Here is a 25,128-nt window from a genome sequence, read left to right on the forward strand (position 1 = left end):
CCTTAAAACTATGCCCTCTCATGCTAGCCATTTCAGCCCTGGGAAAAAGCCTCTGACTATCCACATGATCAATGCTTCTCATCGTCTTATACACCTCTATCAGGTCACCTCTCATCCTCCGTCGCTCCAAGGAGAAAAGGCTGAGTTCACTCAACCAGTTTTCATAAGGCATGCTCCCCAATCCAGGTGACATCCTTGTAAATCTCCTCTGCACCCTTTCTGTGGTTTCCACGTCCTTCCTATAGTGAGGTGACCAGAACTGAGCACAGTACTCCAAATGGGGTCTAACCAGGGTCCTATATAGCTGCAACATTACCTCTCGGCTCTTAAACTCAATCTCACGATTAATGAAGGCCAATACACCGTATGCCTTCTTAACAACAGCGTCAACCTGCGCAGCTGCTTTGAGCATCCTATGGACTCGGACCATAAGATCCCTCTGATCCTCCACACTGCTAAGTGTCTTACCATTAATACTATATTCTGCCATCATTTTTGACCTACCAAAATGAACCACTTCACACTTATGTGGGTTGAACACCATTTGCCACTTCGCAGCCCAGTTTTGCATCCTATCAATGTCCCGCTGTAACCTTTAACAGCCCTCCACACTATCCACAACACCTCCAATTAGGCCACTTCTCGCAATGCGTCTGCTTCTCCATTTAATCATGGCTGATTTTTTTTTCAACCTCGCTCTCCTATCTTTTGCCCTTAATCTTTAACCCCCTTTTCAATCAAGAATCTCTCGATCTCAGCCTTAAATACACCCAATTGCTTGGTCTCCATGGCCTTTTCTGCAATTGATTCCAAAGATTCACCATCCTCTGGTTGAATTAATTGCCTCTCACCTCAATTTTAAAGGGCTGCCCTTTTACTCTCAGGCTGTCCCTTCGATGCTCTACTCTCCTACTAATGGAAACATCCTGTCCACGTTCACCCCATCCAGGGGTGGGAAAGGTGAACCAATTGAGAAGAAACGCAAGTGGAGAGATATGCGGGTGATGGCAGACGGGGCCAGATGGGTGAGGGTGATGAGTCTCTGTGATTGGGGGTGTGGTGGAGAGGGATTCTTCTCCCCTGCTTCACGAATACAACTGCTCACCTTTGTGATGTGAGGGAAAACCCACACAGCCACAGGGAGAACGTGCAAACGCCACAGAGACTATGCCAGAGGCCAGGATTGAACCCAGGTCTCTGGCACTGCGAGGTAGTGGCTGCCCGCGTGTCCTGGTGTTATAATCCCATTTTGTCCTAACTACCACAGTGGTTTTACTATTAAAAGTGCAGCCTCACTGTGGAGTTTGCATGTTCTTCCTGTAGGACTTCCCCATCCTCTCCAGCTTCATCCCATAGACATTGGCACCCGTCGGTTAGTTGGCCACATAGATTGGAGATCGTCAGTAGAATCTGCCGGATATTGGGGCGAGGAGTGGGTGATGGATATGAATAGATTGATGAGAAAATTAGCAGATAATCGGGATTGCTGTGTGAACCAGCATAGACTCAATGGGCTGAAATGGCTTCTTTAAATGCCTTAAAGAAATATGAATTATTAATCTGATCATAACCCATGCAAGCAGGCATCCCAAAATATTCCAGGTAAAGAGATAGATACGAGTTAGTTTTTTTAGCATAATACGCTTGAGCTGACAGTGGAGTGAAGCACTCACCTCTCCAGAGGGGTATGGAGTTACTTGGTTGCTTCAAATCACAATATTTATAACAGAACAGCAAATAAAACAGGCAACAGAATTCAACACATCTGGGTTTGTGAAAACTGAATTCCTGACCCGCATGTTGCTAGTCTTGGCTGTGATTATAAGATAAAATACTTCTGTGAACAAATAAATAATGTATTCATAATGGGGCGTGAACAGCAAGCGTTGCTTTCGGCCATTGGTCAGCTCGTGCAGAGGAGTGTGGGAGAGCGCTGGACAGTGAGAGAATTGTGCACTTGCATTTGCTGTGATTCCCCATTAAAGCCCTTATTGATAACTGAATTTACTTATCTCAGTTACACAGCAGAGAATTCTCATTGTGCTGGCTGGAATAATTGAAATTCCAGCCTGTCAAGAGAGAGGCTCACCAAATAGGCGAGCAGTACTTTGTTAGTAACTACAGGCAGAAAGTGCACACAGAGCGAAAGTTTTTACTTAAATCGAACTTGCCACCTATGATAGCACTTAGTAAGGAAACAGTAAGCTCTGGTTTTACATAGGCTGTAGGTGTACTTATTTGGAAAGACATATCTCTTGCCTAGACATGTGTGCAACAGGTGGCTGATGGTACGAGTGCTTCTAATAACAGGGCAGCGTTTAAAGCTGTGTGAGATAAGGTGGGCCGGGGAAAGGAACAGAATGCAGGTAGAGCAGTCTTTAACAGCAAACTTTTACTGTCCACATGCTTGACTTGGAGTCATTTCCTTTGGGTAGCCATAGGAGCACAGGAGATGTGGTAGGTCATCTGTACCATGGTTATAATTAACTTTGTCTCCCCAGCTGGGATCATCATCATAAGGATGCAAGAAAATAGGGGCGAGAGTAAGTCCTTCAACTCCACCATTCTGTGTGATCGTGGCTAATCCGCCTCGGACGTCACCTCCCTCACTGTGCCCGTTTCCCAGTGCCCTCAATTACCTGATTTGTTTGCCTTCTCTTCTAATGCCCCTATCTATCTTGCCCCCACAACTCTCCGAGTTAGAGAATTCCAGAGATTCTACAAAAAGAAATGCCTGTGCAGCTCAGTTTCAAGTGGCCTTCCCCCAATTTTGCAACAATGTGCCCTCATTTGAGATTGGTATTGGTTTCTTTGTTGCCACATGGACTGAGATACGGTAAAAAATTTTGTTTTGCATGCCATCCAGACAGATCATGTCATACATAATTGCATGGAGGCAGAATAAAGGAAAAGGGATGCGGGATACAGTGGCACAGTTACAGAGAATGTGTGGTGCAGACAGAGGAATGAAGAACAGAGATGAGGAGGAATTTCTTTGGTCAGAGGTGGTGGATCTGTGGATTCATTTTCACTGTGGAGTCTAAGTCTTGGGTATACTTAAACTGGAGGTTGATAGGTTATTGTTTAGTAAGGACATCAAAGGCAGGAGAATAAATCAGCCATTGTGGAATAGATTCAAAGGGCCAAATGGCCTAATTCTGCCTCCATGTTTTGTGGTCCAAGTACAACAGCTACAATGAGGTAGGTTTGGGAGAATTCATTCTTTAGCTTATGACGGGTTTGTTCGAGAGTCTAATAATAACGGTGGGATAGACATGATACTTGAGTCTGTTGGCTCAAGCTGTCAGGTTTTTATATCTTCTACCTGATGGGATGGGGGAGAAGAGAGAATGTATGGGGTGGGAGGAGTCCTTATTTAGGTTGGCTGCTCTGCCGAGGTAGCAGAAGGTGTAGACGGAGCCAACGGAGGCAGTTTCTGTGATGGTCTGAGCTGATTTCTCTGCAATTTCTTGTCGTCTTGGACAAAGCATTTGCCGTGCCAAACTGTGATGCACATAGGTGAGCTGAATTCCATGTTGCATCTATAAAAATTGGTCGGTGTCATCAGGGATAAGCTGAATTTCCTTGGCTTTCCGGTATGGTAGAAGCAATGGGGTGCCTTTTTTGGCCACTGGATCTTTGTCGGTGGAGCAGGACAAATCATTGGAGATACTTACTCATAGAAACTTGAAGTTCTCAATTCTTTCGCTCGTAGAAGTAGTTTAATATCTAGCTTGCCATTCCACCTCAGGACCTTTCAACAATTTTTTTAAACCCTGAGAAATATAGATTTGATTTTTAGCCACTTATGATAATATAATTGCTAAGCTTATCTTAGAAGGATCTATGTTTTTTTTTCTGAGTTTTTCATTTAATCTTGACTAAGCAGCTCTGGAGGGTATAGTACCTGCTATTCATCATCCACTCTCATGAAGACTGCTTCCGTATTGTTCTGGTCTTTAGAGGTACAGTTCCTTTTGTATGAGTAGTACCATTCACACCATTAGGATAACATCAATACATAGAACTCTGCTCAGAAATACACTACAGTGAAAAGGTGTACTGTGAATTTTCCTTCCGTGACTGGAAATGACCTTCTGAGAAATTGTTATTAATGTAAGAACGACTTCGCTCTTTATGCTAACCTGTACATCTTAACTTGTATATCTGTACAGCTTCCTGTATGCAAGCTGTCTTTTATGAGTACCACTTCCTGCGCAGGTAGTTTTATTCTGATTTGAAGCACATGAAAGAAAGGCGTCTACTTCCATCCACTCTCTATTTGCCCTTAAAATAGCGATATCGTTTCATTTTATTACCTTCACTGTGTGTGTGTGTGTCCACGCGTGCGCACAGCTCTGCAGTTTCACAAAATCTTCCCCACTGAACAACCTGAAAGAAAGCTTCTGACTCGGACGACCTTTGAGAAGTTGTTTAGCTTGCTGCTCCACTGTGTTCACGTGCATAGTGAGGGCAGGAGACTTACAATATCTTCTCCCTGTATCTCTCTGATGTTTTGTACCTAACTCTGCAGCATGAACAGGGTCATAGAGCAACACAGTATTGGAACAAGCCTTTTGGCCCAACTTGCCAACACTTTTCAAGATGCCATCTAAGCCAATTGCATTGGCCGGCATTTGGCCTATGTCTCTCTCTTCCTATCCATGTATCTCCAGTTTGTCTATAGACCTTCCTTTTACCAGTCAATGAGAGGTTAGGTGCATCAAGCTTCATTGTGACCCAGTGAAGTGGCCCAAAACCAAACAAAACAACACTGGCCCCTCGCCATTGCTGTGACTACCCACGTCATCAGTTTTACATTCCCATGCTTACTCTCTTGGGAAATCAACTAGTGAGATTGCCGATTGGTTGGTGTTGGAGGAGAAAAGAGATGAGGTCACCCCAACTCAGAAATGAAAATCCACCTTTGTTAGATTTGATTGAAAGATCAGGATCGGCTTCCTCCCAGTTTTAGTATCTACGCTCCCCCAGCCGTTTCCTCTCCTTATCAGCTACTCACACTGACTCCTCAACGCCACACTTGTGTGGGTGCTTGGCCTCACTCCTCCTTGGAGTCTGAGCTCAGATATTGAGTGCTGGTAGACCTGGGGGCATGGGGGAGGAGAGCATCACATTCTCGCCTCCACTCCCCACTTCCCAACAAAAGTGCATTGCTTGCTGCCTGTTGCCAGGGAGCTGATTTATCCCCTCAAAATCAAAGCCCATCCTAATGCCCTGAAGTTTTAGGTGATTATTTACACTTTCCTTCAGCATGCCATAAAAACTTCAAATGCATTCCCATTCAATTTGCACAACATGAATCATGGTGATGAGCAGTTTTTGTTCTGTGGCTGCATTGCTATCGCCTGAAAAGTTTATTCCTGCTCCCTATAGGATACCATCAATACATAGAACTCTGTTCAGGAATACACTGCGCTGAGAAAGTGTGCTGTGAACCTTCCTTCCGTGACTGGAGATGAACTTCTGAGAAATTGTTACTAATGTTATGCTAACCTGCATATCCTAAGCTAAGCTTTGGCAGGAGTGAAAGGAGAGCACAGCTTCTGAGGTAAAACTACTTCAAACCAAACACATCTGTGGAGTTTCCTTTGGGATATGGTCCATGCCTTTTTTTGGGGCCCTTATCTAAGAAAAGATGTGCTGGCATTGGTGAGGGTCCAGAAGAGGTTTTTGGAAATTAAAATGTTTGATGGCTCGGGACCTGTACTTGCTGGTGTTCAAGAGAATGACAGAGAATCACATTGAAATCTACTGAATACTGAAAGGGCTACATAGAGTGGACATGGAGAAGATGTTCCCCATAGTGGGGGAGTCTAGGACCAGAGGGGACAGCCTCAGAATACAAGGACGTCCCTTTAGAACTGAGATAAGGAAGAATTTCATTCGCTAGAGGGTGGTGAATCTATGGAATGCATTACCACAGATGAAATGAAGTCATTGGGCATATTTAAAGTGAAGGTTGATAGGTTCTTGATTAGTAAGGGCACCCACGTTTACGGAGAGAAAGCAGGCAAGTAGGATTGAGAGGAGTGATAAGTCAGCCATGGTGGAATGGTGCAGTAGAATCAATGGGCGGAATGGCCCAGTTCTGCTCCAATGTCTCATGCTCTTATGTTAAACAAAATATTTACAGCAGTTAATCACTTTGATTATGAGGACGTGCAGTCCTTTTTTATTGTCATTTAGTAATGTATGCATTAAGAAATGATACAATGTTTTTCCAGAATGATATCACGGAAACACATGACAAACCAACTTAAAAACTAACAAAAACCACATGATTATTACATATAGTTACAACAGTGCAAAGCAATACCGTAATTTGATAAAGAACAGACCATAGCACAGTAAAAGTCTCAAAGTCTCTCGAAAGTCCCATCATCTCACGCAGACGGTAAACCTCCAGCGCCGCCAACTTGCCGATGCAGCATCCTGGAAGCATCCGACCACAGTCTGACTCCGTGTCCGTCCGAAAACTTCGAGCCTCCGACCAGCCCTCCGACACCGAGCACCGTGCACCATCTCTGCCGAGCGCTTCGACCCCGGCCCCGGCAACAGGCAATAGGCAAAGCCGAGGATTTGGGGCCTTCCCTGCCAGAGATTCTCGACCGCACAGTAGCAGCGGCAGCGAAGCAGGCATTTCAGAAATTACTCCAGATGTGTTTCCGTGCTTCTCACGGCTGTCTCCATCAAATCCGGATTGTGCACGACCCCCTAGTTAACACATACGATATCATTTGGAATGGCCGCGCGCGCTGCGTTGCACCGCCATCTTCTCCTCCCTCCTTCAGCACATTTAAGGCACTTAAAGGAACAAATTAACCATTCTCTAGTATACAGCTTATATGGACGACAGACTGAGTGTTACACTGAAGAGACAAGAAGCCTCTCTGAGAACTGCTGGCTCAGTTTTCTTTCATGTAAAATGCATGCATTTGGTGCAGTTATGAGCCTCTGAAAGAGGAACATTTCATTTCCACAGTTTTTCTCCAAAGGAAGTTTAATAAACAAACTTCTGCCAAAGACATTTTCATATTCTAGAATTCTGCCACTGCTGCTGACACCATCTGAATTACTGTGAATGTACTAAAGACCCAGAACGATGCGCAAATGTTCAGGAGGTCAGGCAGCCTCTGTGGGGGACAAACAGTTAATGCTTCAGGTCAATAATAGTGATCCAGATAAAGGAGGTTAAAGTTAAACTTTCTTTTACAGTGATTTATAGTCAACTTAGTATTTGCAGTAATCTTTTAAGGATGTTTACTGTAAGGCATTGTAACTCGGTGGTAGAGGAGGGCTTAAAGAACGCACAAAGACATTAAGTTGCTTCAAAACATTCAGGAGTTTTGTGGTCTCTGTGGATTTCTATCATCCAACGGTATACCTGTAGAGAATGCAGCAAATACACACCACACGCAAGAAGCTTAAAGGCACATCCTCTTGACTTAAGGCTGTTCGTGGAATGCCTCACTAGTTGCATCTCGAGAGCAGTTCATCACATGACACAAATCTTTGAAGGAACTTAAAGCAAGCAATCAACAGGAATTCTGCAGATGCTGGAAATTCAAGCAACACACATCAAAGTTGCTGGTGAACGCAGCAGGCCAGGCAGCATCTCTAGGAAGAGGTGCAGTCGACGTTTCAGGCCGAGACCCTTCGTCAGGATTAACTGAAGGAAAAGTGAGTAAGGGATTTGAAAGTTGGAGGGGGAGGGGGAGATCCAAAATAATAGGAGAAGACAGGAGGGGGAGGGATAGAGCCAAGAGCTGGACAGGTGATAGGCAAAAGGGGATACGAGAGGATCATGGGACCTCCTCTACTGTAAAGATGAAGCCACACTCAGGTTGGAGGAACAACATCTTATATTCCGTCTGGGTAGCCTCCAACCTGATGGCATGAGCATCGACTTCTCTAACTTCCGCTAAGGCCCCACCTCCCCCTCGTACCCCATCTGTTACTTATTTTTATACACACATTCTTTCTCTCACTCTCCTTTTTCTCCTTCTGTCCCTCTGAATATACTTCTTGCCCATCCTCTAGGTCCCCCCCTCCCCTTGCCTTTCTTCCCGGACCTCCTGTCCCATGATCCTCTCATATCCCCTTTTGTATCACCTGTCCAGCTCTTGGCTCTATCCCTCCCCCTCCTGTCTTCTCCTATCATTTTGGATCTCCCCCTCTCCCTCCAACTTTCAAATCCCTTACTCACTCTTCCTTCAGTTAGTCCTGACGAAGGGTCTTGGCCTGAAATGTCGACTGCACCTCTTCCTACAGATGCTGCCTGGCCTGCTGCGTTCACCAGCAACTTTGATGTGTGTTACTTAAAGCAAGCAATTCTTGTTCACAAATAGTACTGCATCCGGCACTACAGGATTGAATGTGTAAGCCCTAGTCATACTAACCCCCTGGGATTTCCCTGTCAGTTATTTGTCGGTAATCAGAGTGTTTAGCAACAGCGCAGAATCAAATGAAAATGTCTCCATGCCCTTCAACATTCAAAGGAGCTGGAGGAACTCTGTGGGTACTGATGAAGGGACTCGGCCCAAATAATTGTCCATTTTTCCCCCTGAAATCTTCCAGCTCATTTGGATGTTGATCCAGAATTACAGTATCTGCAGTCTCTTGTGTCTCCATACCTTACTCCAAAAGGGAGTGAGGAGGAAGGAAATGAGAAGATCCAAAGGTTCCCCCTTACGTAACAAATTCAGTTTGAATTTGTTACTTAAGATTGGATCTGTTGATGCTTTGTCCTGAATTTGGCAGCATAACTTTCTCCAAAACACAACATACTTCAAATTGAAAGCTCAGCTCACCTTTGCTCAGGCCTCAGCTTATAATATGCACCTTCGGATATGATTGCCATCAGATAGGAACCAGAATTTTTGCAACTGTCCTGTCCCTTTCAGAGTTTGAATTTGCACCATACAAAACAAAAAGGTGCTGTCTTTAACTAGGTCGGTTTATTTTGATTATGCCTTATACCTTCCATAGAAACTAATCTCTAAAAATCAATATAACTATCATGATTATGAAGACACATAGTCCTCCTTTATTGTCATTTAGTAATGTATGTGTTAAGAAATGATACATTATTTCCTCCGGTGTGATATCACAAAACACAGGACAGACCAAGACTGAAAAAAGTCATTATTCAACTAGTTAATCAGAAACACACCAATGAAAGCCTGCAGACATGGTCAAGAGGTTCAGTTGTTGTCAGACCAAACATCAGAATGGAGAAAAAATGTGATCTAAGTGACTTAGACCGTGGGATGATTGCTGGCGCTAGATGGGGTGGTTTGAGCATCTCAGACACTGCTGATCTCCTGGGATTTTCATGCACAATAGTCTCTAGAGTTTACAGAAAATGGTGTGGAAAACAAAATACATCCAGTGACTGGTAGTTCTGTGGGCAAAAGCACTTTGTTAATGAACCATGTCAAAGGAGAATGGCCAGACTGTTTCAAGCTGACAAGAAGGTGACAGTAAAATGATAAAAATAGGCCGTAGTCAGTGTGGTTTTCTCCAGTGAAAATCGTGCCTGACAAATCCGTTGCAAGTCTTTGAAGAAATAACAAGCAGGATAGACTAGGAGAATCAGTTGCTATTGTGCATTTTGATTTTCAGAAGGCCTGTGACAAGGTGCCACAAATGAGGCGGCTTAACAAGATACAAGCCCATGGTATTACAGGAAAGATTCTAGCATGGATAAAGCAGTGGCTGACTGGCAGGAGGCAAAGAGTTAGAATGAAGGGAGCCTTTTCTGGCTGGCTGCCTGTGACTAGTGGTGCTCCACGGAAGTGTATGTTAGGACCAATTTTTTTTTTAACCGTTATATGTCAATGATTTGGATGATGGAATTGATGGTTTTGTTGCAAAGTTTGCAGAGGGTATGAAGATAGGTGGAGGGGCAGGTAGTTTTGAAGAAGTAGAGAGGTTACGGAAGAATTTAGACAGATTAGGAGAGTGGGCAAAGAAGTGGCAGATGGAATACAATGTCGGGAAGTGTGTGGTCATGCACTTTGGTAGAAGAAATGAAAGAGTTGACTATTCTCTAAATGTAGAGAAAAAATGAAAAACTGAGGTGCAAAAGGACTTGGGACTCCTTGTGCAGGATTCCCTGGAAGTTAATTTGCGGGGTGAGTCTGTGGTGAGGAAGGCAAATGCAATATTAGCATTCTTTTCAAGAGGACTAGAATATAAACGCAAGGGTGTAATGCTGAGGCTTTATAAAGCACTGGTGAGGCCTCACTTGGAGTATTGTGAGCAATTTGGGGTCCCTTATCTTAGAAAGATAATGCTGAAACAGGAGAGGGCTCAAAAGAGGTTCATGAAAATGATTCCAGGTTTGAATGGCTTGTCATATGAGGAATATTTGATGGCTCTGGGCCTGTATTTACTGAAATTCAGAAGAATGAGGGGTGACCTCATTGAAACCTTTTGAATGGTGGAAGGCCTTGGTTGAGTGGATGTGGAGAGGATGTTTCCTATGGTGGGAGATTCGAAGACCAGAGGACACAGTCTCAGAATAGAGTGGCACACATCAAAGTTGCTGGTGAACGCAGCAGGCCAGGCAGCATCTCTAGGAAGAGGTACAGTCGACGTTTCAGGCCGAGACCCTTCATCAGGACTAACTGAAGGAAGAGTGAGTAAGGGATTTGAAAGTTGGAGGGGGAGGGGGAGATCCAAAATGATAGGAGAAGACAGGAGGGGGAGGGATGGAGCCAAGAGCTGGACAGGTGATTGGCAAAGGGGATATGAGAGGATCATGGGACAAGAGGTCCAGGGAGAAAGACAAGGGGGGGGGGACCCAGAGGATGGGCAAGAGGTATAGTCAGAGGGACAGAGGGAGAAAAAGGAAAGTGAGAGAAAGAATGTGTGTATATAAATAATTAATGGATGGGGTACGAGGGGGAGGTGGGGCATTAGCGGAAGTTAGAAAAGTTGATGTTCATGCCTTCAGGTTGGAGGCTACCTAGACGGAATATAAGGTGTTGTTCCTCCAACCTGAGTGTGGCTTCATCTTTACAGTAGAGGAGGCCGTGGATAGACATGTCAGAATGGGAATGGGATGTGGAATTAAAATGTGTGGTCACTGGGAGATCCTGCTTTCTCTGGCGGACAGAGCGTAGGTGTTCAGCAAAGCGGTCTCCCAGTCTGCGTCGGGTCCCAATAGAGTGGTGTACTTTTATAATGGAGATGAGGAGGAATTTCTTTTGCCAGAGAGTGGTGAATCTTTGGAATTTGTTGTGGAGGCCAAGTCTGTATGTTAATTTAAGGGAGAAGTTAATAGATTCTTGATTGGTGAGGGGATGAAGGGATATTGGGAGAAGGCAGGAGACTGGGTGCTGAGCGGAAAAATTGATCAGCCATGATGAAATAGCAGAGCAGACTCAATGGGCCAAATGGCCTAATTCTGCTCCTATGTCTTATGGCAATTCAAATAACCACACGTTACAACAGTGGTGCACAGAAAAGCATTTCTGGGTGCACAACACATCGAATGTTAAAATGAATGGGCTGAAGACCACAAACATGTCTTTCCCCATTCATACCTCAGAGAGTAATTCTACATTGGAGCCATTACATCCTTCAACATTGTCAAATGTTGTCAGAAAAACAACTTCAAGTGAGGCTGACTGTCACAAAACATTAGGCTGCAGTTTAGGCTGCAGTTTACCTGCTGTTTATTGATTACAGATCAGCATTCAACACAATCACACCCTCAGTTCTAAGCAACAAGCTCCAAAACATGGGCCTCTGTACCTCCCTCTGCAATAGGATCCTTGACTTCCTCATTGGAATACACAGTCTGTATGGATCAGAAATAACATCACCTCCTGCTGACAATCAACTCTAGTGCACCTCAATGATGTATGGTTAGCCCACTGCGCTACTCAGCCTACACACACGACTGTGCGGCTAGGCACAGCGCAATTGCCATCTATAAATTTGCCGATGACACCACTATTGTTGGAGACATTTCAGGTGGTGATGAGGAGGCTTACGGGTGCAAGATAGGTCAGCAAGTTCAGTGGTGTCACTACAACAACCTTGCACTTAACATCAGTAAGACCAAAGAATTGATTGTGGGCTTCACGATGGGGACGTCAAGGGAACACACACCTGTTCTCACTGAGAAATCAGCAATGAACAGTTTCGAGTTCCTTGGTGTCAACACCTCTGAAGAGCTGTCCAACATATTGATGCAATTACAGAGAGGGCATGATGGTCACTATATTTTATTAGGGGTTTGAGGAGACTTGGTATGTCTCCAATGACTCTCACCAATTTCTACAGATGTGTTGTGGAGAGCATTCTAACTGGTTGCATCATCCTCTGATTATGGAGGGGCCACCTTCTTGTAATGAGCCTGACCAAAGTCTTGTAAGTGATTGGTTGGAGGGAAAAACCCTGGTTTTATGGCCTTGTTGTAAAGAAGCAGGCAAGTTTTTATAGTGGGCTGAGGGGAAACATGTTACGTAGTTGAGAAGTAGCTGCAGTTGCCCCGTGCCCTCTTGACATCTGTCCTTTGTGTATTAATCAAGATACTAAGGTCAACAGCACCACTGCCTGTCTCAAAGGGTATCTGTATGTTGAGGGGAGATCTGATAGAGGTGTAACCCCCAGGTTCTGTCGGCCATGTAAGTCTAGGGAGGACAATCTCTGGCCCCACCAAACGTGTGGGACTGAGGAGCAAAACCTCCTGTTGTGTGGACGCTGCGTGATGTGTCACTCTGTTACAAATCAGTACCACAAAATACACCATAAGCAATTAAACGATTTAGCTTTATAATTCTTAATTAGACCAAAGGGTTACTATAGTAAAACAAAAAGAAAAGGGCCCTTTTTAATGAAACAGTCTAGTTTGCACTAGTTGGAGCTCACGGTTTCGGTTCCGCTGGTCCTCCATCAATTTCCCCGGGTTTCGTTGACCCCTGGCCCCACTCCAAATCCACTCCTTTCTGGTGTCTACGACCTCTCCTTTCTGGCATCTTCTCTCTTCATCTTCTGCCGAACAAAAGACCCGGATCACCTCGGTCTCAGGCACACAACAAGAAAAAGAACACTCTCTTCATTGGACAGCGCAGATTCCAAAGTCCCCATTAACTCTAGCCATAACCCAAACACTGCTTCTACAGGAGGACCATTACATTAGCAGTGAAACCTTTCTCAGGGTGTTACTGATGTTTATAAGATTATGAGAGGAATAGACAGAGTAGACAGACTGTATCTTTTTCCCAGAGTTCTAATGTCTAATTCCAGAGGGTATGCATTCAATGTGAGAGGGGGTAGGTTCAAAGGAGATGTGAGGGGCAAGTATTTCACACAGAGAATGGTGGGTGTGTGGAATGCACTGCCTATGGTAGGTAGAGGCAGATACATTAGGGACTTTTAAGGGATGTTTAGATAGATGCATGGATGTGAGGAAAATAGAAGGATATGGACATTGTGTAGGCAAAAGAAGTTAGTTTAATTGGCCATTTTATTACTGATTTAATTGGTTCAACACAACATTGTGGGCCAAAGGACCTGCTCCTGTGCTGTCCTAGTCTACCTTTGTTTCAATAGGATAGGAAAACCCAAAACAGGAGACAGAATAGACTGAGAGGTAAGGGGTTATGGGGATAGGGGCAACAGAGACGATACACAGGACAGAGCTTTCGATAGTGAGCAGTTGTAATGCTGGCTCATAAATTACACCTCGTCGGTGGCAATTTGATCATTTTGTGCTGGAAGGGTCACTTTGCTTCTGTTACCCTTCAGTAACAATATCTGAATGGTCCCATCAGAAGTGACTGGGATTAGATCAAGTTGTGTCAAACTAGAAAGTTAACAAAAGCTGATGGACGACCTTAAACCTTTTTATGGATCCAAAGCAGTCTGATGGGGAAATGTAGTCATGAGGTGCAAAATTTTATATCGCAGGTGTACTCCAGGTGTGTTTTAGGAAAAATAAACAGGTAATATAGGCAGGTATGAAGGCACTTATTAAATTTAGGGGTGGTCACTGCTGCAATGAAGAAAGTACACCTGATGATGTGTTAAGTCCCACATAATCCGTTGTTTAAAATAAAAGCAAAAAATGTTGGAGCAAGGAATGGAACAGAAACAGCTGTAAACACTCAGCAGAAACACAGCTAATACAGCTTAAGTTTCAGGTTGATGGTTCTTCTGATGCAAAACATTAACTCCTTTTTTCACATACATTGCTTGACCAGTTAAGTATTTCTAGATCTCTTTATTTTTATTTCTGATTTGTCAAACCTGTAGCTGTTTTCTTTACAAAGGGGTAAAGGGCGATACAGGGGGATGGCAGGAGAGCTGGCCAAAATTGATTGGACACTAGAGGGGTAATGTGTTGCTATTACTAAGGAAAAGGTGCTGGTGAACTGAAAGGTCTGAGGGTAGGTAAGTCACCTGGACCAGATGGACTGCACCCCAGGGTTCTGAAAGAGGTGGCGGAAGAGTTTGTGGAGCCATTAGTAATGATCTTTCAAGAATCACTAGACTCTGGAATGGTTCTGCATTCCAGTCCACTCTTTAAGAAGGGAGTGAGGCAGAAGAACGGAAATTATAGGCCAATTAGCCTGACTTCAGTGGTAGGGAAGATGTTGGAGTCCATTATTAAGGATGAGGTTTCCTGTGGTAAACCATGTATATAGGTTATAACTGGGTTACCTGTCTGGATATGCCTGGACACGCCCCTCTGCTGACTGCTCCTGTGGCTCCTCCCACAGACCCCTGAATAAAGGCGATTGTGTCACTGCTCCTCCCACAGACATACAACATGGACATGGATCCATTTTGCCGTTATTAAAAGCCTTTCAGTATTTACTCTGCTTCTAGTCTTTTGGAGTAACAGATAGTGCATCAATTTTATTAACAGTAATTTTAAGGCATGGAACATTCCCTGAGACCTGACAAGTTAGACCTCGACCTGCAAACACCTGAAGCCGGAAACGCTTTCAAACTCTGGCTAGCCTGCTTTGAATCATACATGGAGGAGATTGAAGTGACCGAGCCCACCGCGAAGCGCAGAGTTCTCCTCTCCAGGGTCAGTCCATGGGTCTAGAGACCAGGTGAGCTACAACAGCGTGATGAGCGACCTCAGAAGACAATACTTGCGGCCGACAAACACCACCTATGCGCGACATTGCTTAGCAATGCGGCAGCAGCGGCCTGGAGAGTCGAGCGCTGAGTTTGTCTGGGCCCTACAGACACTCGTGCGGGCCTGCGATTGCCGGCGGCTGACGGCCGAACACTATGCGGAGATCCTAGTAAGAGACGCCTTCATCACTGGGACCAGATTGCTGGAACACGCCGATCTTACGTTCGGTGATTGAGCTGGCCAACACGCTGGAGGCCGCTCTGTACAACTCTGAGGCTCTCCGGGCACGTGATCTCCTGACGGCCTTGTGGATGCCACGGACCCCGCAACCCGCTGGCGAATCGACCACAGCTGCTGCCAGTCGCGAGTCTGCGAAGTGCTACTTCTGCAGACTCGAGAAGCACCCCCGGAAACGCTGCCCGGCCTGAGAAGCTACCTGCTCCAGCTGTGGAGAGAAGGGCCACTTCGCCAAGACCTATAAGTCCAAACCGCAAGCGGGATCGAGCAGTGCCACATGCGAGGCATGGGGGTCGCCATCTTGGCTGTCACAATCTTGTCTGCACGCCACCACCATGTGCGAGACATGGGGGCGGCCATCTTGGTCGGCGCCACCTCGAACTGCCTATGACCCACGGGTGCTCACGAGGCACCCCACCGCGCTGGACCAAGACAGCAACTCAACTCTGGCCTCCATTACCCTCGACCAAAGCGCTCCCCACCAGCTCGCAAGGTCAATGATGGACATCCTGGTGGAAGGGTGCAGGACAAGCTGCCTGTTTGACACGGGAAGCATGGAGAGTTTTATCCACCTGGACACAGTGCAGCGTTGCGGACTCACGATACGGCCGGTAAGTCAGAGGGTTGCCATGGCTTCCGAGTCGCATACAACAGACATCTGGGGGGGTTGTGTAGCGACGCTAGTGGTGCAGGGCACAGAATATCGAGACTTTACATGCCTCAACTGTGTGCCCCTGTGCTATTGGGGCTCGACGATGCTGAGGATGTTCTATGAGTCTGTGGTGGCCAGTGCAATCATGTTTGCTGTTGTGTGCTGGGGCAGCAGGCTGAGGGTAGCAGACACCAACAGAATCAACAAACTCATTCGTAAGGCCAGTGATGTTGTGGGGATGGAACTGGACTCTCTGACAGTGGTGTCTGAAAAGAGGATGCTGTCCAAGTTGCATGCCATCTTGGACAATGTCTCCCATCCACTACATAATGGACTCGTTGGGCACAGGAGTATATTCAACCAGAGACTCATTCCACCGAGATGCAACACAGAGCATCATAGGAAGTCATTCCTGCCTGTGGCCATCAAACTTTACAACTCCTCCCTTGGAGGGTCAGACACCCTGAGCCAATAGGCTGGTGCTGGACTTATTTCCTGGCATAATTTACATATTACTATTTAATTATTTATGATTTTATTACTATTTAATTATTTATGGTGCAACTGTAATGAAAACCAATTTCCCCCAGGATCAATAAAGTATGACTATGACTATGACTATGACTTCCAGAGCCGCCTGAGAAGTGTGACAATGGAGTATGATGGGCCCCACCCACCGATCACTGTTGGAAATTTTCAGTTTTGTAGGAATACCTCACATACCCCGCTACTGACCACCCCCACACACTGACCCGCACATCCCACCCAACACCATGCCAACAGCCGCACTATGGACACCACTTGCGGCCTCTCCACCCTCAAGATCCCTCCCCCACCACTGTTCGCCAACCTGACCCCCGACTGTAAACCTGTGGCAACTAAAAGCAGGAGGTACAGCGCGGGGGACAGAGCTTTCATTAAGTCAGAGGTGCAGCGGCTGCTCAGGGAGGGGGTCATTGAGGCAAGCACAAGTCCTTGGAGGGCGCAGGTGGTGGTTGTTCGGAACGGGGAGAAGAATAGGATGGTCGTGGACTATAGCCAGACCATCAATAGGTTCACACAGCTCGACGTGTACCCCCTACCCCGCATCGCGGATATGGTCAATCAGATAGCACAGTACAAGGTGCACTCGACCATAGACCTCAAATCCACTTACCATCTGCTCCCCATCCGCCGGGAGGACCGCACTTACACCGCCTTCAAGGTAGACGGCAGGCTTTGTCACTTCCTGCGCGTCCCCTTCGGTGTTACGAATGGTGTATCTGACTTCCAGAGGGAATGGACCGGATGGTGGACCAGTGCCAACTGAAGGCACTGTCCCTCTCACTATACCCCTTGCCCATCCTCTGGGTTTTCCCCCCCTCCCCCTTTTCTTTCTCCCTAGGCCCCCCATCCCATGATCCTCTCATATCCCTTTTGCCAATCACCTGTCCAGCTCTTGGTTTCATCCCTCCCCCTCCTGTCTTCTCCTGTCATTTCTGATCTCCTCCTCCCCCTCCCACTTTCAAATCTCTTATTAGCTCTTCTTTTAGTTAGTCCTGACGAAGGGTCTTGGCTCGAAATGTCGACTGTACCTCTTCCAAGAGATGCTGCCTGGCCTGCTGCGTTCACCAGTGACTTTGATGCGTGTTGCAAACAGAGGGAGAATGTACAAATTCTATACAACAGCAGTGGAAACGGAACACAGTTCACTGGTGCTTTTTATCGTGCTACGCTAACCACTACGCTACCTGTCACCCCGAAGTATTCAAGACATATGCTCCTGGAAAATTAGCAGAGAAGCAGACCACTTAAAAAGGAAATGCTGTATGCTTTTTCTTCTGGATTCCTTGCAGGAATATTCGGGAGATTATACCCTCCTGGAGACTCTTGGACAGTCTCAGAGCACTGGCAGTCCTGGTTCTCCACTCAGTTCCTGGCAAGCCCTTTCATCAGGTTTGCAAACATGCCTGGACAAATTGTCTGCTGCTTTTTAAGTTTGAGAGCATTAGGATTTGAAATGCATGAGTTTCTCGATGGCAGGATGGGTCCCTGCTGTTTTATAAGCACAACAATTCATTAGTGGAGTTGATATTCAGTGCGATGTTTAAAATACAGTGGCATAACCAGAAAATTGGCTGAAAAAAAATCTCATTTAAAAATTGATTTGATGGAAGCTAATCTTATAGAGAAAAATAATCAAAATCTCACCAGCTGTATAACAGTATTAGTCTCAGAACTTAACTATGGATTCCATTTGAAAATGAGATTAAAGGAACAGCAAACTGCGGTGAATACTTGGAATGTAAATTAATTACTCCAAGATATGTTCCATGTGTTCAGTCTTTATTTATCTCATCCACTTGTTTTGAAAACGACAGAACCCAGAAGGCGCCTGTCCCCTTCATAGTGAGGTCAAGAGAATAATATTTGGTAATGTCAGCCAATTGGATCCCAGCCGATGAAGTCCAAGCCCAATGTCATCTTTGTGCTCGTCATGTTCTAGATGCATCAGTGACCATTTTCAGTGATTTCTCTTTACCATTCCACTCTTGCCTCTGCCCCGCCACACGAGAAACTGAAGAGGAACAAAGTTTTCTTTTTTTTAAGTTGAGAGTCAGTGAAATCCAGTAATGGGCTCTTACAGACTGCCAGCCCCGGCTCAGATTTTTGGCTTTGGGTCAGGATGCAATGAGTTGGAGACTCTAAAGACATGGCTGACGCTTTGGTAGCACTGATACAGTCATGATCTGTCAGATGTGATGTCTCTTTGGTGTGGCCTGTTCAGAGAATGAACAATCCCACAACATCATTTTATATAATGACAGAAAGGTCTCTCTGGTGTTGGGACGACCACTTATAATTTAACCAGTATGACCAAAATAACATCTGGGCATTAATATTTGGGATCTTGCTGTGCATAAAGATATGGAAGGCGCTGGCGTGGAGGGCTATGAACGACATGAAGGAAATCTGGAAGTCGAACCTGACCAGAGGGCTTAAAGAGAGGATCTTCATAGCAGTCATAGAGTCCATTCTCACGTACGGATGCGAGACATGGACACACACCAAGACTATGCGAAAGTCTCTAGGTGGTTGCTATACACGAATGCTCCGGATGGCTCTTGATGTGTGTTGGCAACAGCACATGACGAACGTTGAGCTCTATGACAACCTACCGATGCTGTCCACTAAAATCGAGGCGAGAAGACTGCAACTAGCGGGGCACTGTCTACGCCACCCTGAGCTACCTGCCAGCCTAGTCGTCATATAGGAGCCCAAGCACAGGAGGATGAACCCTGGGCGCCCTCCCAAGACTATGGTCAACACGCTTCTAGAAGACAGCGGCGCGGCTAATGTAGATGAACTGAACACACTGATGAGGGAGAGGGAGAAGTGGAGAGTCCGTCATCGTGCCCAACGCCAGCCCCCTAGGCCTGAGTCGATGTAGTGAGTGAGTGCTGTGCATGACAGCTGGCTCCCTTCCAATATAAGAACAAGACCACACTTCCAAGATGTTGATCAGCTGTATTGTGAGGTTGTAAAAGGTGTTACATAAATGTAGATTTATTTTCCCTTTTCACTTTGCCCTGACAAGAATGGAGTTGTAGGTAATATGGTTGGCTCAGACTCCAGTGATCTGGGTTCGATCCTGACTTCTGGCGATGCCTGTGCGACCACCGATGCTCCCGTTTGCTCCCTCACTTCCCAAAGATTGACTCGTTGGTAGGTTAAATGGCTGTGGGAAGTTACCCTCAGTTGAGTGATGGAAAAACAGGAGTGAATATTAATTGGAGAACTTCCGGTAATTTGTCCACCCCTCCTACACCATTCCCCATTCCGACTTCCCTCTCTCACCTTGTCTCCTTACCTGTCCATCACCTCCCTCTGGTGCTCCTTCCCCTTCCCTTTCTTCCATGGCCTTCTCTCCCGTCCCCCTTCTCCAGCCCTTCATTTACTTCACCGATTGACTTCCTAGCTCTTTAATTCACCACTCCCCCTCTCCTGGCTTCACCTGTCACCTACCACCTTGTACTTCTTTCTCCCCCCCCCCACCTTCTTACTCTGACCTCTCATCTTGTTTTCCCCATTCCTGATGAAGGGTCTCGGCCTGAAACGCCAGCTGATCACTCTTTTCCAGAGATGCTTGCCTGGCCTGCTGAGTTCCTCCAGCATTTTGTGTGTGTTGCGGAATATTAGTGGGCGTGTGTCAGGGTTTAGACAACAGTGAAATAAATGGGGGTTGGGATTGCTCTGAGAGTCAGCATGATGATGCCCTCTATGTCTCCACCGTTGGCAAAGTCAAAGCTGAATATATTATTATATTTGTAATATAATATGTAATATAATTAAAATGTATTGTTATATTATAATATTTATTATCATTAATTATTACATGCACAAGTACATGTTGTACACGTGCAATCAAATTTGTTGGAGCAGTATCACGGGTACATGAGCAGCATTCACAAGATAAATATGAACATAAATTGTACGTCATTTTCTACAGGAAAAACAACAATTGTGGTTCAAAGTGGTCTAAGTGGACATAGTGTTGCTATATAGAGGTAGTCATTAGGGTTGTGTAGGTTGGCAGAAGAACTGAGTGGTTGAAGGGAAGTAGTGTTGGACTCGTCTTCTGTACCTCCCGCCCAAGAAGCTGTGAGACCATGGCATGGCCTTTTCAAACAGCAGTCTCTACTTATAACTAATTTTTCTACTCTTTCTAAATTACCAACATCCATAAAGTTGGACTAGGTCCTTTGCCTCCCTGAATAGTTCTTGATGTTAGACTAATAACTCTTTTCCTGGCGTAAAATGATCTACAACTGCAGAGTCAATACTCCGAGGAACATGCAGAATTACGTAACACCCTTTTTTGCTGACACCAGGATTAAAGAGTGGAGATGACGGGAGAAAGGGCGCTGTGGGGCTGTGGAGGGGAGTGGTGGGGTGGTGGGATAGGTTAATGGGTGGAGGCGTTGATCAGCATTTAAGCTAGAGTACAAACCACCTCTGACTGGAGATGGGGGATTGATGTGTATAGAAACTACACTATCTCAAAACTAGAGACAGCATTGGGAGCATTTGAAAGTTCTTTTATTTGTTTTAATTCTGGGCATGTTGAACTGCTGACTAGGTATTCTTCCAAGAGGTGGTTTGTCAGAAAAGACCTCTATTACTCAGTAAAACAGGACAAGTTGCAACAAGGTAGCCCAACTGAAGAAACAGCCAGCGAGTTGAGTTTTTTTTTACATTTGCCCCAGTGTCACCCCTAACTGCACAATTGGCAGGCTTTCTGTCTTAGGCAAATTAAATGCAAGCACTTGTACATTCAATGTAAAGAACAGAGCTCAACTTGGCCTTTGATGGTTCAACAGTTTCCATGGCAATACCTCTCTTTAGTTTCATCCTCACGTATTGTAAGAGTAAAGACTTTAAAATGACGGGACTGTCAGCTTATAATTATACCTGATAATGGGGCTGAAAGCCTCTGGAGTTCCTTCAGTTCCTTCCCGCCTGTAAATGCCTTCAAACCAGCCATTGACCACAGCAACCACAGATGAGCCTCTGGCATTTGAACAGATATAATCATCAAAGAAGGCAGTGGCCTGAACAATCCATTGATCCTTTTAAAGTTTAAAATCAGAAAAGCTGGCGTTTTGAGTTTGTGGTTCAATGTTTTTCACGGAGATTTTCTGTTTTGGGCACGAGGCAGATTCCTGATGTCTGCTGAGTGATGAGAGTGCTTCTGCTGTTCCGATTATTATTCCAGGTGTAAAGCAAACCACAAAAATAATGCCAATAAATGCAACTTTATGTGTAGTGTCTATCAATAGGTGGAAAATCAATTTGTAAGTGGATTAGGGTTAGATTTGATTTGTAATGTCTGATACCTCAGGCCTTGGTGCTTCAATGGGTCGGAGTTGATATGCACCCCAGGCTGCCAAGATAAAGTACAAACATGCTTCCTTGTGCGGCCGAGGCAGCGGCAGTTTGCAAGGGCAACATGAACGTGCTTGACTCCTTCACCATGAGGCCCTGTGCACCAGATGGGCCATCTGGGACACATTGTGGAGGAGAGCAAGCTCCACCCATATAAAAAAAGGTGAGAAAGCTTTGACAGCTGGCTAAGCCACACCCACAGATGGGCCAGAACAGTCAAAACTGTCAAAAGACGTACAAAAACAATTATAAACTATTGACATTAAAGATCCTTAAAGGCATTAATACTTCAAAATGTTTAAAAATATTTTGTGTTATTACAAATTAATCATATTCACAGTATTTGAAGTATCTACTAGGACTAACTTTGATCTGAATACCTCATTACAACTCCAATCTAACTGACAATGAAACATTTGCTACAATGAGCTGAAACCAGCACAGGGTGTTCATAAATTCCCCAGCATGTGTGACGGGGAAACTTTATGATCACTCTGTGGTACTCAAGGAGTGCTTCCATGAGCCATCCGACACTGAAGAGCAGGTAGGCAAACAATGGCAAATGGGTAACTGCAGGTTCAGGAACTCTTTATTTGTGGGTGAGCGTCCTAAAGTTTCACAGAGAATTGTCAGCAGTTTCATGAGGATTCCCTGCAAAATCTAGGCCAATGTTAAGCTATTTATTAAAATACTGTTTCTTGATTGGTTTTAGCTGATCAGCTGTTCATCATAAACACAAGATATTCTGTAGATGCTTGAAATCCATGAGACCATAAGACATAGGAACAGATTAGGCCATGTGACCCACTGAGCCTGTTCCACTGTTCCATCATGGCTGATTTATTATCCCTCTCAACCCCATTCTCCTGCCTTCTCCTCATAAGCTTTGATGCCCTCACTAATCAAGAACCTATCAACCTCCATTTTAAAACACCCAGTGAGCTGGCCTCCACGGCCATCTTTGGCAACAACTTTCACAGATTCGCTGCCCTCTGGCTAAAGAAAGTCCTACTGATCTCTGTTGTAAAGGGGCATTCTTGTACTCTGAGGCTGCACCCTCTAGTCCTAGACTCCCCCACCATAGGAAACATCCTCTCCATGTCCACTCTGTCTGGGCCTCTAAATAAACCATAGGTTTCAATGAGATGCCCAGAGCACCACACAAAACATTGGAGGAATTCAGCAGGTCAGGCAGTATTTATGGAGTGGAACAGCAATTGAAATTATAGATTGTGACCCCTCTCAACCCATAATGTCATCTGATCACTAGCGCTCTTGTTTGAACTCTCTTGTCATTCATTGACACTTTGAGTTAGTGTGATGTGGCTCCTCATCCTACTTCAGGGACTTTGAACTGAAAGTGGAATCTTCCTTGTAAGTTTGGTTCGGTACAATGAGCTACCTGGACCCCGAACAAGATCCCTGGCCTTATCTCCTCCTTAAGCCCATCACCCCTGCTGGGGTATAGGCTGTAAATAGCAGCTCCCCGGATTCCTCTCCCTGGGGGAAGTCTTTCTAGTCATCCAAAGACATAAGCCCAGCTTTGAAGATCTATAAATATTGACTTCCCTAACTTCCGTTAATGCCCCTCCTCCCCTTCACACCCCATCCCTTATTTATTTATTTTACAGTATATATTTTTTATTTTTCCCCCTTTTTTTCTCTCTCTCTTTTTTCTCCCTCTGTCCCTCTCACTATACTCCTTGCCTGCCCTCCACCCTCTGGGCTCCCCTCCACCCTTCTCTTTCTTCCCTGGCTTCCCGTCTCGTAATCCTCTCCCTTCTCCAGCTCTTGGCTCCATCCCGCCCCCTCCTGTCTTCTCCTATCATTTTGGATCTCCCACTCCCCCTCCCACTTTCAAATCTCTTCTAACTCTTCCTTCAGTTAGTCCTGACAAAGGGTCCCGGCCTGAAACGTCGACTGTACCTCTTCCTAGAGATGCTGCCTGGCCTGCTGCGTTCACCAGCATTTTTTGTGCATGTTGCCCAGCTTTGAAGATCCTTCCTCTCCCGGGATGATACCTTTGGAGCTTCTGTTGCCATTTCTGTAGCACTGGGTTTTGACAGGATGGGGTGCTAGCCCCTTGCCAAACCCGCCTCCTTTTGCAGCTGGGATTGGGACCATCCATTGCGGAGTTCTGAGCTCTTCTGCTAGCTGAGATAACTGTGATAAAACCACACAATGATAACCTATCAAAAATAATGGAAGAAAAGATGGTGATTTGGAGGAAAGTTCTTGTCACATCTCCTTAGCTGATGTTGACTTGGTTTGTGTGACAATTATATCCATGTTTAATTAAGATGTTTAACGCATTGGCCCTAAGATGGACCATGGTTCAGCTAGCAGAGCTACTTCCTTACAAATCGACCAACCTCAGTTCGATCCAAATCTCAAGAACTGATGGTATGGACTTTGCAGGTTCTCCCTGTGACTGCATAGATTTCTCCTGGGAGCTCCAGATCTCAAAAGTAGATTGGCAGGTTAATAGACGCCTGTAAATAATTATCCCCTTATGTGCAGGTGCGTGGTAGAATTGCTAGGGAGAATTGATGGAATGCGCAAAGAATAGGTCACAGGGAAAAATTAATCAGCAGCATACGGAATTTTTCTGTGATTTGGTATTGACTGAATATGTCAAATTTACCTATTTCTGTGTTGTATACATCATACCGTGGGCACTTTATTAGCCACACCTGTACAGCTGCTCATTAATGCAAATATCTAATCTGCCAATCAGGTGGTAGCAACTCAATGCATAAAAGTATGTTCAAGAGGTTCAGTTGTTGTTCAGACCAAACATCAGAACAGGGAAGTAATATGATCTAAGTGATTCTGATTGTGGAATGATTATTGGTACCAGACAGGGTGGTTTGAGTATCTCAAAAACTGCTGATCTCCTCGGATTTTCATGCACAACGGTCTCTAGAGTTTACAGAGAATGGTGTGAAAAACAAAACAAATCCAGTAAGTGGCAGTTCTGTGGGTGAAAATGCCTTGTCAATGATAGTAGTCAGAGGAGAGTGGTAGACTGCTTCATGTTGACAGGAAGATGACAGTAACTCAAATAACCACAAAAATAACAGTGGTGTGCAGAAGAGCACCTCTAAATGAACAAAACTTTGAGCCTTGAAGTGGGTAGGCTACAGCAGCAGAAAACCACAAACCTACACTTAGTGGCCAATTT

The 25,128-nt window shown here is 45.3% G+C and overlaps 1 protein-coding gene across 3 annotated transcripts in view; it reads left to right on the forward strand.

Annotated features, from left to right (window-relative positions):
* kremen1 (kringle containing transmembrane protein 1) overlaps window positions 1-25,128 on the forward strand; it is a 225,732-nt gene that overhangs the window by 196,442 nt on the left and 4,162 nt on the right. The window lies entirely within an intron of this gene.

The sequence above is a fragment of the Mobula birostris genome, chromosome 31 (assembly GCF_030028105.1).
Source record: "Mobula birostris isolate sMobBir1 chromosome 31, sMobBir1.hap1, whole genome shotgun sequence".
NCBI lineage: Eukaryota > Metazoa > Chordata > Chondrichthyes > Myliobatiformes > Myliobatidae > Mobula > Mobula birostris.